General features: G+C 39.7%; 1 protein-coding gene across 1 annotated transcript in view; it reads left to right on the top strand.

Moving 5' to 3' along the window:
* HTR4 (5-hydroxytryptamine receptor 4) overlaps positions 1-15,921 on the top strand; it is a 329,389-nt gene that overhangs the window by 292,238 nt on the left and 21,230 nt on the right. The window lies entirely within an intron of this gene.

Raw genomic sequence — 15,921 nt, 5'->3', positions numbered from 1 at the left:
ATCAAGGCCTCCAGCAATAAGACAGACCTCTATGACATGGTCACCTCATGAGCAGAGGATGGGGATCCTGTCCAGCTACTCTCAGAGCACAAACCACGAGGAGGCATTTAAGGCAGTGTGACAATGTATATCTGGAGGTCTTGGATTGAGGTTAAGCATGTGCATCCCTGCTGAAGCCTTTAGAAAAAAAAAACTGGAGGGGACATGTCACGAGCCATCCAAGAGCCTGGAGTTCGTCTCCCTTAGGCCCAGGTTATGTGTAATGAAATCTAGGTCCCATCTCTTCTGGGTGTGGAACAATGGAATGAACCCTGTCAGCAGTCAGGAGACAGTGTAATGTCCAGAGTAAAATAGACTTAGCTCTTTTGTTTACCTCTTGGGACCTGTCTTCTCACATATAAAATGCCAGGGGTGGACAAGAATTAGGTTTACACATCAGAATCCTTTCTTCATACACAAATCTACCTGGAATTCCATCACATAAAAGATTCAAGCAGGATGGGGAATAGGTAGGTCTGGATCCCCCATCTCTGGTTATTATAATCTATGCCCTGGATGGAATGTTCTTGGGAGCCTAAAGCCCAATCACTGGACCAGGGAATACCCTCTGTGCCGGTGCTTGTTTACCTCCTGTCCTTAGCTTTTCTGAGGCGGTGTTCATAATACTGCATGAACTATTTTTTCCAGGTGACAATCATTTCCTCAGAATCACACCTCCCCGTTAGAAAATCTCTTCCTCCATTCAGAAAGCACACTGTCTCCTGAAACTTCCTTCCTAGAATGAAGACCTAAGCCTTCACCGGCTGTGAAGTACCTGCTACCAGACCCCAGAACCTCCTGCAGAATCCACCTCCAAACTAACCTACCCTTGGGAGAATGTCCTCTTTCTTGATTTCTTTACAAATCACCTAGTTCCATGTTGGAGCATCTCTAGATTCATTTAAGGGGAAGAGACTAGTATTGATTTAGCACTTACTGTGCGCTAGGTGATTTCTATTTGCTATAGTTTAATTCTCTCAATAGCACTATGGCATTCAGAGAAAAAGAGATTTTCTGAACACCGACTATGAGGCAGGGTCTCTTGCCAGAAGTCTACTAATAAAGAAACCGGACAAGGTCTCTACTCTCTCTTGTCAGAAACTAGAAAATAAACAAGGAGACACATGTACATGAATAAGGCAAGTTTAGATACTGATATGTGCTATAAAGAGAATAAAAAATAGAGATGGGCAAGGGGGTGTTTTAGATGAAGTAGTTAGGGAAGGTTAGATGGAGGAGGTGAGCTCTGTGACAGGGGACAAGCATTCTAAGGAGTCAGGCATATATTTGATCTGAGGGAATATCAAGTCAGGCAAAGGGAAAGGCAAATACAAATGCACTAGGGCAGGAATGTGCTTGACATAGCCAGTACAGCCTAATTAATGCGAAAAAAAAGTGGTAGGAGATGGGATCAGAGAAATAAGTAAAGGCTGATCATAATTCAGTAGCTTTGGTGCCATTTACCAGTTACTACATGTCAGCCTTGGTGAAAGCATTTTACATGAGACACCTCATTTAACCCTGTTAAGGTAAGTATCATTTTCCTATCACAGGGATCAGAAAACCAGGCTGTACGTCAGAGAAGTTAATCTGGAATTTTTCCAAGGATGCAGAAATTACCTGCAGCTGGAAATGGAGACCAGGTTCCACCAAATCTAAGGGGACTTGATCCACCTGAGGCCTGGTCTTGTTAGCAGCAAGAGCAATCCTTGAAATGGATGGATTCTCTTCTTGTGCACTTTTCCCCTTTGCCCCTTTTTTTCTCTGTGGAGTTTTGGCTGTCTGCAAACAAAGATGCATTTATACAGTAGGTCTTCATTGATTTCAATTTAGCTAGTTCCAAATAGCATCTAATTGGAAGGAAAAGCCAATTATTGGCCAGCCAGAAAGTGATTCTTGATAAAAATTATTTTATCAGAAATGAGTGGAAATCAATCTGGCTATGTAATCAGTAGACTTTCTCATGCATTTCCTTATCTCTATCCTTACTGACATCATCCTTTCTACAACTGACATTATCTTTCATCTGGATTGGGGAATTAGGCTCTAAAACATAAGTTTCAGCATGCCATTTCCCCAATAAAAATCCCTCAAGGACTCCTCATAGCCTACCAATACTTTCTGTAAGTCCACTGTTAGAGTTTTTCTTCCAGAATAAGCTCAACTCTTTGGATTTGCACATTCAGCTACTACTCCTGCTGTTCTTTCCACTGGGCATGCTTCCCCTGGCACCTCTTACATAGTGTATTTCAAATACCACCTCCTACCTGAAGTCTTTTCCAGCCTCCAGGACTGCATGAGGTTTTTGACCTATTCCAATCCCCAAACACTTTATTTGTTCTTCTCCCGTGACATTTTGATATGCTTTTCAGTGTGGTTCATTAATTATGTTCTTTTTGATCTCTCCTACCAGATTTTGAGCTCCTTGAGGACTGTGGCCAATTCTTATTGCTCATTTTTTTTTCTTAGTGCCCAACACAGGTTTTTGTGCACTGAAGTTATCAAATAAATTCATTGGATATATTTGTTTGGAAGAATGTGAAGCTTTTCATTGTTACGGCATCTCCACTGTACCAGCCCACTTTGCCCCTTCAGTCCCAAATCTCAGTGCTGCTCTGCCATTAGTACTCCACCCACTTCAAAAGCTGCAGCCTTCTGATAAGAGAAAACTCTTTCTGTGACAGTTTTGAATAAAATCAAGATGTTTATCACACCTCTTTCAAGTGGCAGAAAGATTAGAGTTTTAAAATACCGTTATATCACCGAGTTACGGCAAGTTTATTTTCTCTTTTGGTCCTGTCTATTGAAAAAGGGTTTAAGCTTAAAGTTTTGTATTTATAGAAAGTTGTGATGAAGCGGACTGAAGTTTTGTGAGTTACTTGACATTGTGTAATCTTAGAGGACATTGGCCTCCATTTCACCAATAATGGCATTTATTGAGACAACATAGAGCAAATGAAGCGTGAACTGAGCCAGAGATGTAGAATGGACCCAGTGAGAGTTATTCAGGCTAGAGTGTAACAAAGCATCTTTGAAAGATGTCATAAAATGTCAGATTTTTCAGCAGCATCCTTTCTAATTTGCTGTGTGGCTGGGAATGTCTCTGCACCTTTCTGCCTAAAGTTTTGCCATTTGTAAATTGAGAAACTGTCTTTGGTTAGGAGCTTGGGCTTTGACATTAGATGGACATAAGTTGAGATCTAGAGTCTACCAGTTACTGAATGTGTGACACAAGCAAGTTCCTCAACTCTTTGAGCTTCAGTTTCTTCTTTGCGAGGGGATAATGATAGCACATTCCCCACCCAGTGTGATGAGGCGTCAGTGGGTTAAAGCATATAAATAGTGGCACACAGTCTCTGGCATACAGTAAGCTCTCACTGAAGTGTAGCTGTTACTATTATTACTCTGAATTTCATGACATTTGAAATTCAGAAGCAGTATGTGGAGTCATATGGAAAGGGTTGTTGAGAAACCAGGAGCGGGGAAGTGGTGGAAGTGGCAGGCAGTGATTGTTTCTGTGCCAGTTGTCTAATCTGAGAAGGCAAAGGCTAAGAGGACTATTCAGGAGAAGATGGAGATGGTAAAGGATTTGGCTGTGGAGTCACAGAAGAAACATAATCTGCACGCATGGAAAATGGTATCTACTTGTCATTCAGTGTCTTGTTATGACACTCCTAATATGCCTCTTAATCCTCTCCAATTAATGTGTCTCCCAAGCAAGAGTCTCACTTCACCTTCTAAGACAGTAAAAGGATGCAACTTTATTGAGCATATAAGATAGTCAGGACTACCTAAACACTTCACATATTTGGTAACATTTAATTCTCATAAAAAGTTTTGACTGGATTGAATCCCTGCTTCCCAATTTGCAAATTTGCTTCTTCAGACACCTTAATTAATTTCTCTGAGCTTCAGTTTCTGTATTGCTAAAAATAGAGGTATTAACACTACCTAACTCATGAGGTTGTGTAATTTAAATAAAATTATGATAGCAATTAACACACTGCCAGGGAGATAATTGGTAGTTTCTATTATTGTTTTTATTATTATTGTATATAATGCCCATTTTATGGGTAAGTAAAATGAGGCCTAAGGAGACTACTTTTTTTTTTTGGAGAAGGAGTCTCACTCTGTCATCCAGGCTGGAGTGCAGTGGTGCCATCTCGGCTCACTGCAACCTCCGCCTCCCGGGTTCCAGCAATTCTCCGCCTCAGCCTCCCGAGTAGCTGGGATTACAGGCACATGCCTCCACACCCGGCTAATTCTAATTTTTTGTATTTTGATAGAGATGGAGTTTCACCGTGTTGCCCAGGCTGGTCTTGAACTCCTGACCTTAGGTAATCCACCCGCCGAGACTACGTTTCTAACCAAAGGTCATGCAAGTTATAAAGAGCAGAGCCAGGCTACAAACCTAGATCTGTCTATGTTGAGAATCCATGCTCTAATTTTCTGGCTGCCTAGAAGGTGAGAGACAGAAGTAATGCCACCAAACTTTAAAGAGACACTCCCTCTGAAATTAGAAGATATTTTACAATATGTGAGGGTAGTCTAGTAGCGTGGATGAATAGTCATTTAAATTGGTCTGGAGTCCTGAATGAAAGGGCAGACATTATCTGTACTTTTAAAAACTTGGTCGAGATCAGATAATTTAATTTCAATTTAGTCTCTCTCCATATTGAATGTCATTAGGGGGGTTACGTCATTTCATTCTGGCATTGGTCCCCTGAATTAGCATGGCAATCATCAGTATATGGCCTTCCTGTCAATAGGGTACAAATAGGGACCCATATGCCACTGCTTAATGATGAAATTCTTGGCCAGGATAAAGATCAGCTCCCCCACACCACCCCACATTCTTTCTCCAAAGCCTTATAGTGATCGCTTTTTATCATTCTCAGTAACTTGCCGCTGGGAAGATCGTGAGTCATCAGCTACTAAGGCTTTGTGAAAGAGAACCCAAGCCAGGGTTCTGTAACTTCAAGTTAAAAGGCCTTGGCTCGCTGAGCAGAGACACCATTTCTGGTGGGACCTCTTGTCCCAGCCAGCTAGAGAGTGGGCAGTTGGTCAAGGGATATGAGTCAGTGGAAGGAACTAGGAAAGGGTACTCTTATCAGGGTCACTCTTATTATTGCATCTCCTCTCCTCAGCACAGAACCATCTGGAAACACTGAACTTGTAAGACTAAAAGGCCAAAATCATTCTTGAATTCTGTCTCATCTAATAGTAGCCGTCTCGGTGGAGAGCATTCTCTATTTATTCTCTAATTTCCTGGCATTTCTCTGCTATTCAGACCTTCCTATTACAGCTGATGATTTTACTGAATAATGGGAAAAAAAAGACATGGATTGTGATTCCACCTTGCATTTTGCCGCTCACTAGCTGGGTAAATTCTGGCAAGCCACTTACCTTCTGGGTCTCAGCTTTCTCATGAAACAGATGCCCTAGACTACCTCACCAAATTTTATTCATTCACTTGACAAGTGTTTTTGCGCTGTTAGAGGAGAGATACATAAATCAATTTTGTTCAGTGGCCACTGAACAAACACCGATAGTGATTATGTTAATAGGTGAGAAATATCTAGTCACAAAAAACAGAAAGCCAGGCAAAAAGTAGTAAGACCAGTGAGGTTCATTAAGATACTATATTCTAAAATATGTAGGACTGGGCAACAAATTCAAGATATTACTGTTATTATTACTGATTGTCTAATATTCCAGGTAGGAAGTCATTTTTTATTTTCCAATCTTCCAAGTCTCTTACATTTATTCTTCAAATTCTCTTACTTTGATACAACTTATGTAGTCTTTCACTGCTCACCACTTCATATGAGGACAACTACGGCTATCTTCTACCTCTTTTTTTTTTTTTTTTTTTTTTTGAGATGGAGTCTCGCTCTGTTGCCCAGTCTGGAATGCAGTGGCGCGATCTCGGCTCACTGCATGCAACCTCTGCCTCCCGGGTTCACGCCATTCTCCTGCCTCAGCCTCCCGAGTAGCTGGGACTACAGGCGCCCACAACCACACCCAGCTAATTTTTTGTATTTTTAGTAGAGACGGGGTTTCACCATGTTAGTCAGGATGGTCTCGATCTCCTGGCCTTGTGATCCACCCCCCTCGGCCTCCCAAAGTGCTTGGATAACAGGCACGAGCCACCGCTCCAGGCCTCTTCTACCTTTTTTCCCTCTACATCTGGACATTCCATCAGGCTGATGTTTTTAAAATCACACATACACACACAACAATAAATACAAAAAGAAAAAATAAAGTTATGCCCTCCTAAAATGTTCTATATTCAGCAACTCTACTCAAAAACTTTATGTAGTAGTGCCCAGTTTCTCATCAATATGTCATCCACTCCTACAACACAGTGCCCAATTCAGAGTACAATAAGTAAAACTGGGCCAACTCCCACTTCCTATTTCAGCTCTCAGGCTGTGTGCAACTTCTCCCTGCTAACCATGCTTTTCTTCCATCGCCTGCCAGTTAAAACCAAGGCCAAGTTCATTGACTACCTTGTCTATGAAACCTAATGGAGCCTACCCTGACCTGTTTAATACATTTTTCCACAGGACATAGTTCCCTGGGGCAACAACCATAATCTCCCTGGGTGTTCTCAGGCCTACATACAAAAGAGAAGCATCCAAATTAGCTATCTCCACATAAAACTAAACAATAATACCAACACCAACATCACCAGCACCACCAGCAAAAAACAGGACAAGGTAAAAGTCATTCTCTAATTGGCAAAGACACGTGGGTCCATATAGATAGAGTATCTCAGGAGATAACAGAAATGAAACAACCTTATTAACCATCTCAGGAATGTAAGGAAAAAATGCTGTCAATTTCACCATTTTGCTTGTTTTCATTTAAACAAACTTTAAGGAGACACCCACTGTGTGCCAGGCATTGTGCTAAGTGCTAGTAATGCACAATAATAGACTCAGGGCTTGTTATGCCAGTCTCTATGGGCCTGATCTTGGGGCTGAAGATAAAATGGAAGAGACTCTGTATTGCCACCTTCTGTGGTTGCATATACCCTGTTGGGTGCTCTGAATGCTGGTCACTGTGGCCAGCCTGGACTGTGATTAATCTTCCAGACCGGTTTGCAGACCCAGACACCTATGCCAGTGGGAAACTGGTGAGTGGGACCCTTTGTGAGTATCCCGAGAGTATAAGAAAGCATCACACGGACAAGGACACCTGGAAAACCTAGTACTGATCACCACACACCAGCAACTTTTCGTGTTTCCCTTTTTCTCATCAAAGGTAAACTACACTGAAACAATTCTACTGTAGTGCTAACATTTAGGGCATAATAAATCCTTTTGAGAGTCTGATGAAATCCATGATCTTTTCCCTAAAAATCTGGACATATGCACACAATTTTTGCCACATTTCTAAGAAGTTCATTTATTCCCTGAAATAAAAATCCAAGGTTAAATAACAATTAAAATCCCTGCTTTAATGTGAAACTGTATTGGTGGATACAACAATAGTGATTATAATAAAGTCACTAGGTTCTCCCTATTTTCCTGCCTGTGGTTAGTGATGTATTTATTTAGAAGTCATAAGTACAGTCTTCTAGCGCCATTTTTGTGAGCACAATGACTCATTGTAAAAATAATATTTCTACGTATAACATCTTTCTTTCCTCCACATAGTTCTATGGAAATTATCTCATAAATTGTTCCAGGTTCCCTAGAAACTGGATTAAGGAATATATTATTGCCTTCCTTTACAAGGAAGGCATGATTCAAATGCAAAATACAGAAGAGTCTGGGGAAATGGCTGAGATATTGGGGAATGATTGAATTCAATCAGAAATCAGAATTATTTCACTCAACAGGGAGTTATGTATTATATGCCTGCTATGTGTCAGGCATTGTACTAGGCATGGGGTCAGCTAGCTCTCAGCCTGCTATCTGGCCCCCAAGTCTGTTCCAAGAGGAGAAACTATATTCAATTTGAAAATTGACTGGAGAAAGTACAGTATCCCTAACTCGGTAATAATATCCTACATTTTAACAGCATACACGGAGACAGTGTAGTGTGGGTTGACACAATTTTTGAAAGTAAGCAAAACTGGATTCAGATCCTGATTTCAGCACTTATTGAATGGCCTTAGTTAAATTCCTGAAGCTTTTGATCTTTAGTTTTCTTATCTGTAAAATAGAAATTACCTTTAGAGGCTGGGCCCACAGTGGCTCATGCCTGTAATCCCAGCACTTTGGGATGCTGAAGGGAGCAGATCATTTGAGGTCAGGAGTTCAAGACCAGCCTGGTCAACATGGTGAAACCCCGTCTCTACTAAAAATACAAAAATTAGCTGGTCATGGTGGTGGGTGCCTGTAATCCCAGCTACTTGGGAGGCTGAGGCAGGAAAATCGCTTGAATCTGGGAGGTGGATGTTGCAGTGAGCTGAGATTTTGCCACTGCACTCTAGCCTGGGCAACAGAACGAGACTCCATCTCAAAAAAAAGAAATTACTTCTAGAGCAAGAGTTAGCAAACTACAGCTCTGTGGGCCAAGTTCAGCCATATGTGTGTTTTTTTGTGTGATCCTTGAGCTAAAAATGTTTTCTGCATTTGTAAAGGGGTATAAAAACAAATAACAACAATCAAACAGGAAAACAAGGAAAGCAAAAAAGAATATGTAACAAAGACTCTATGTGGCTTCAAGGCCTAAAATACTTACATCTAGCCCTTCACAGAAAAAGTTTGCTAACTCTAAAAAAGTTGGCAACTCCTATTCTATAGTCAGAATGCCTGCATTTGAATCCTTATGGCCTCTTACCGTCAGTATGATCTTGAGCAAATTGCCAAACTTCTGTATCTAATTTTCCTCATATGTCAAGTAGAGATGATAATAGCACTTATTTTACATGATGGGAAGCTGCATATGTTAATATGCTTAAAATGCTGAAAAAGGAGGCTTATATATAGTAAATATTTAAGAAATGTTAGCTATCTTTATTAATAGCATCATTACCACTGTCATCAGTTATTCAAAAACACTTGTGAATATTAAATAAGATAGTGACCATCAAACAAATAGGACAGTGCCCTTCTCACAATAGGTTCTCAATAACTGTCAGCTATCATTGCTATTGTCATCACCATCACCATTATCATCATTATAATTTTCAAAGCTCTTTCACGTACATCATCTCACTAGAAGCTCCCAACCACCCTGTTGTTGCTGTTATGATCTCCCTCTGATACATGAGAAAATGAAGCTTGGAGAAATGAAGAGTTAGATACTGAGCCAGGAAGAGGCGGAATGTGGACTAGCGCCAGAGATTTTGCATTCTGGACCAATGTGTCCTCTTTCCACACCATACTGCCTCTCCATCAAAATATCTGAGGATCTGTTGTTTGTTAGTTTTCTCCAAATGATATACTTTGCATCCTAGGAGCCTGACAAGGCAGGCAAACATGACTATGTTCCTCCCTGGCATGGTTATGCAGACAGGAAGCTGGGATAATTGGATTCCAGCCATTTGGTCTCAGGACTGCATTTGTAACCAGCCAACTGCTGATGACCAAGCCTAGTGGATAAAGCTCTGACCAAACAAACACAACCCCCGTGTAGGAACTTATTGTTTATGCTGCAGAGCTGGCTTCAGAATGTGCCAGGACTCAGACTGCCACTACGACAAGCAGAGCTTTTGGACTGGGGAAATGTTCAGGTGAGGAGGCAAGACATTTTTGACAGCAGATCTTGTGTAGTCAGATCAGAACCATTTTATTATTTGGTGTAGGCCAAAGGCTATGGCAAGACTCATTTAAGCACAGTGTGCACAAGGATTGATGTTTAAACAAAGTTAAGATCACAGTGGTACAGCATTAGAGTGAGTTGATGACTATAAAAAAAGCTAACATTTTGAAGTTAGTTTATAAAAGGAGTCATCATATCTTCATATCACCCCGTTGTTTCTATAGTACTTAAACCAGCTTTAGCTCAGATTTTTTTTAAGTCAGGAGATTCAAATAGACTTTACTGTGGAGCAGTATGTAAATTTGTGTTTCCTGGTATTGTTGCTGCAAAAATAATAAAAATTATGTTTAAGAAGTGTATTCGTCCATTTCACACTGCTAATAAAGACATACCCAGGACTGGGTAATTTATAAAGGAAACAGGTTTAATTGACTCACAGTTCTCCAGGGCTGGGGAGGCCTCAGGAAACTTACAATCATGGCAGAACGGGAAGTAAATACATGCTTTTTCACTTGGCAGCAGCAAGCAGAAGTCCCTAGAAAAAGGGGGAAAAGCCTCTTATAAAACTATCAGATCTCATGAGAACTCACACATTATCATGAGAAAAGCAGCATGGGGGTAACTGCCTCTGTGATTCAATTACCTTCCACTGGGTCCCTCCCACGACACATGGGGATTATGGGAACTGCAATTCAAGATGAGATTTGGGAGGGGACACAGCCAGCCATATCAAGACTCTTCAGCATTGTCCTCGATGTATATGGCAGAATAAATAAAATACACTTTGTAGACAGGGTTTTGCCATGCTAGGATAAGCAAATGGCATCTGCTTCCAACGATGGAAGTAAGCTGTGCTTAGAAGCAGTTCTGAGACTTGTTCCCCAACTGTTGTGACACAGAGCTCTCAGTCTGAGGAAGGGGACAAGAAGACCTCCCTTCCTAGAAAGACACCCCTATGGATCCCTATGGTGGGATAGATTTAGTTCTTCCTTCTAAGGCAAAGGCAAACAAGTGTAAGGTCTTATAACTCAATATTTGTAGATAAGACCATTTTAAGTAGCCAAGAGTTCCTGCCAGAGTACAGGAGATAGAAGTAATGAGGAAAGCTGGGGTTCTTAGAAACTCAAAGCAGGTCTGGGAGCTATCCAGGTGTTTGAAGCACTCTGAGCCAATGTTCTGGGATCCCATGTCTCTACTGACCTTTTCTCTTTGTTGGCTACATAAGCCCTGTCTTCTTGGTTTTGAGTTTTCCTAACACCTGCTGCCAGGCAGTTGGCTAACCACCAACCAATCCCTGGCCTGTCACATCACCATTCACACAACAGCTAACACAACAGCCACCTGCGCTGCTTCCTAGGCCTGTGACCTACCTCAGCTCTATCCCAGGCTGACAGGCTAAGGCCCTACCTGTACCAAACATATCCAAACTTAAGAATGGAAAGACTGACCTTCTAGAATAGGCTGTGCCATGGTCATTTAAAGTTTTCTACATTGTCTGGGAAGTGGGGTTTGGGGCAAATGTGTAACACTCCTTTTCACCATACCAACCTCAAGGGTTTGTGGTGAGTAGAAAACAAAATAATGGATGTCCAAGGGCTTTGTACAATTATGGTTTGCAATACAAATGTAAGTGACAATCTCTGTATGTAAAAACATATGTTAAAGTTGGTGTGGTTTTACATGGTCATTTGAGCCAGTGAAAAATGCAAACAGCCAGAGGTCTCAGGAAAACTATACTGTTAATTCAGCAAGGTTGACATGAACAGGAGACTGTGGATAAGGCATGTTATACAAATTATACAGTTTCTGAAAATCTAAATTTTTATTTTATAGTGATACCTTAGATTTCATCTTAACATTACTGTGTGACATTAATCACATTTATCATTTTTAAGCATGTTGTGGTGGAAACAAGTGTTCATAAGCATTATATCCTCTTCTGAAATTTTCACAAGGAAAGGGCTGTGGTTACTTTTTTGCCAGGATTTGCTCAGTAATTTCAGACATGTCTATATTATCTACATGGTGCACACTCAAAATTTCAGTCATTTAACTCCTTAAGGGTTGCATCCAAAAAAACCCACCATTGTTACCTGAATTTAGGAAGAAATATTAAATAGGCATGTAAAAGTTGTTAGGATCATAATTAAATAATTATTAAGGTCTAATAAAATAACATATATATGCCAGATATTGGTGATTTGTAATAATTTATAATATTATCTCATGTGTAATTCTAGCTCCACGCAGGAACATTCAACACCACTTAATTGTGGGAGATCAAGAGTGAAGGAATGGTTTTGGCTACCCTTTGTGCACTAAAATTCAACAATCCTGCTATTTGAGTGAATGGATCCTTATTGCCTTGAAGTTTAATTTTCAGAGAAGCATGACATGCAGATACCCAGATATTTAAATTTTCAAATGATTATTTAGAGCCCATTGAAAATGTTTGAGTTTCTTTCTTAAATTTTCACACTGGCTTATGAATTATGAAATTGGAAATTTTCATAAAATAGACGTAGTTTTCAGATGGTAACACTAAGAGAGCTTTGTTAGTTCAGGATACCAAGGCATATCATCAGGCTAATGAAATACAAGACAAATCAAGTTGAAGGAAGAAAAAATTGGAGGTCTAAATGACCACTTAATCATGTATTTAACTTAAAGTTGCATTAAAATGATGCCAGCTGATATTTATAAATGTTATGCCAGGAATTATTTATATATGATGAACATGACTTACTTCATTTGCTATTCACCGTAACACTCTGACAGAGGGTACTGGTAATGTCTCTAGGTGTAGATGTGGAAACTGAACCGTAGGGAGGTCTGAGGTTGCAAGGCTACTTAGTAATGGAGCTGGGATTAGAATTCTGGACATTTAACTCTCAGCCACCATTGCTCAGTTAATGGTCAGTGACATATCTAACTGCGCTGAATGAGTACGTCATGGCTCCTTTCCCCAAAAGGTCTGTAATTTATCTGAAAACGTGCTATTTCAATTCACTTGCAGTTGCATTTAACAAGCCACAGCGGTTTGTATTGTTAAATGAATTGCAGAAGCAGAAAGTGCTGTTTGTTTAAAAGAAGGAAAGGGAGTATCACATTGAGACGGTCAGAGATGACTATACGGAGGAAGCAGCCATATATATTCAACTATATTTTCAAAGATCCTTCAACATAGACATATCATGGAGATTAGCTACAGGAGGGAAGAAGAGGCTGAGTTTCCTTACTTGGTAAATTAAGGTAGTAATGTGTCCTGTGAACATCCCAAGTTGTTGCAAGACTCAGATGAAACACTAACTTAAGTGTGCTTTTTAGACGTACACTGTGGCATAACCATGTTGTGCAATAATCATGCTCCCCTCCTTATCCTCCTCTAAAAGCACTTTAAGAATATTGGCAAGCTTATTTAGGCTGAGATCATGTGTCTACTAATCTCTATGTTTTTTTTTTCTTTTTTCTTTCCCAAATTCTGCTTGGCTCTCCCTCATCTGTGGCTGTTTTCTGTTTCAACTAAAAGTGGCTGTTCCCCTGTCTCCAGCTTCCTCCTGCTCTTCTGCAATAGACCAGTTCCTGTCTAACTCTGAAAGTGCTCTGTAAGTCTGTCACTCTCTGTTGTGAGTCTGTCTGTGTCTGCCTATTTATTTCTTTATACAAAATATCCTTAAGTGTCTGTTTATACTTCTGTCCTCACAGGACAAAGTTAAGGGTGCACAATTGTTGGCACAGAACTGCAGAGCCCATATTAATATTGTTTCAGTGGTTTATTTAATTTTCTATTTTTAAATGTTTTAATGATGGGTTTGGCTTCTTCCCTGTTCTGGGAGCACGGCCTTCACAAGCCCTATGGGAGATGAGCACTGCGATGGAGCTGAAATCACCCAGTATAACTGTGATTCTTAGAAGTCCTCTCATCTGGATTACCCCCAGTGCTCCAATTCATTTCTTTATCTCCTTGGCTGTAAGTGGTGGACTCCTTCATACTTCTTAAACAATTGATCGTGACTAAATAAGGTACTTTTTAAAAAAGTTTTCTAAAGAGACTACTTTTTAGAGCAGTTTTAGGTTCACAGCATAACTGAGGGGAAGGTACAGAGATCTCCTATATGCCTCCTTACCCCAGGCACAGCCTCCCCCATTGTCAATATCCTCTTCCAGAGTGGTAAATTAGTTACAACTGATGAACCTATATTGACACATTATTATCACCCTGAGTCCATAGTTTACATTAGAGTTCATTCTTAGTACTGTACATTCTGTGGGCTTGGACAAACACATAATGACATGTATCTGCCATTGTGGTATTTTACAGAATAATTTCATTGCCCTAAAAATCCTCTGTGCTCTGCGTGTTTATCTCTTCCTCCTCCTCCCCCACCCCAACCTCTGGCAACAATTGATCTTTTTATTTTCTCCATAGTTTTACCTTTTCCAGAATGTCATATTTTTGAAATAATACAGTGCATAAACTTTTCAGATTGGCTTCTTTCACTTAGTATATGCATTTAAGATTCCTCCATGTCTGTTCATGGTTTGATAGCTCATTTCGATTTGGCACAGTATAATATTCCGTTGTCAGAAGCACTACAATTTATCCATTCACCTACTAAAAATTTCTTGGTTGCTTTCCAGTTTTAGCAATTACAAATAAAGCTCCTGTATACATGTGTGCAGGTTTTTGCATCAACATTTTCAACTCCTTGGTGTAAATACCAAGAAGCTCAATTGCTGGATTGTATGATAACAATATGTTTAGTTTTGTAAAAAGACAGACAAACTGTGTTCCAAAGTGGCTAAACCATTTTGCATTCCAACCAATTTTGTATGAATTACTGTTGCTCCTCATTCTTGCTAGCATTTGATGCTATCAGTATGATGAATTTCGATTATTTTTATAGGTGTGTAGTGGTGTCTCATCTCCATCTGCAATTCCCTGATGATATATGTGCAGCATCTTTTCATTTGCTTATTTGCCATCTAAATATCTTCTTTGATGAGATGTCTGTTAAGGTCTTTGGCCCATTTTTAAAATTAGGTTGCTCATTTTGTCATTATTGAAATTTAAGAGTTCTTTGTATATTTTGGATAATAGTATGCCTTTGGTATCAGGTATGTCTTTTGCAAATATTTTCTCCCAGTCTATGTCTTGCTTTATCATTCTCTTAACCTCAAAGAGCAAAATTTTTAATTTTAATAAAGTCTACCTCATCAATTATTTCTTTCATGAATTGTACGTTTGGTGTTATATCTGAAAAGTTGTCACCAAACCAACAGTTGTCTAGATTTTTTCCTAAGCTATCTTCTAGAATTGTCATGGTTTTTATTTTATATTTAGCTCTATGATGCATTTTGAGTTAATTTTTCTGCAAGATATAAGGTCTGTGTCTAGATTCTTTTTTTTTTTTTTTTTGCATGTCAATGTCCAGTTGTTCTACCACTATGTGTCGACAAGACTATCTTTTCTTCCTTGTATTGCCTGTGCTTCTTTGTCAAAGATAAGTTGACTATATCTACCTTGGTCTGCTTCTGGGCTCTCTACACTGTTTCATTGATCTCTTTGCCTATTCTTTGGCCAAACTATACTGCTTCATTTACTGTAGTTTTATATTAAGCCTTGAAGTTGGGTAGTATCAGTCCTCTGACTTTATTCTCCTCCTTCAATATTGTGTTGGCTGTTCTGGGTCTTTGTCTCTTCATATAAACTTTAGAATTAGTTATTCTTTGTCAAAAAACAAACAAACAAAAAAAACCTCACTGAGATTTTGATTGGAAATGCATTAGATCTATAAATCAATTATAAGCCTTGACATCTTGACAATATTTAGCCTTTCTATCCATGAGCATGGAATATATCTCCATTTATGTTCGTATTTGATAGTTTTCATCAGAGTTTTGTACTTTTCTTCATATAAATCTTGTACATATTTTACAATTTTACAACATTCCAGTACAAACTTGAAAAGCAGGCCAGGTGTGGTGGCTCATGCCTGTAATCCCATCACCTTGGGAGGTCGAGCTGGGTGGATCAGGAGGTCAGGAGATGGAGACCATCCTGGCCAATGTGGTGAAACCCCATCTCTACTAAAAATACAAAAAAAAAAAAAAATAGCTGGGCATGGTGGTGCATGCCTGTAGTCCCATCTACTTGGGAGG

Source organism: Pan paniscus, chromosome 4 (assembly GCF_029289425.2).
Source record: "Pan paniscus chromosome 4, NHGRI_mPanPan1-v2.0_pri, whole genome shotgun sequence".
NCBI lineage: Eukaryota > Metazoa > Chordata > Mammalia > Primates > Hominidae > Pan > Pan paniscus.
The sequence above is the reverse complement of the archived record's forward strand: the minus strand, read 5'-3'. Positions and strand labels throughout refer to the sequence as shown.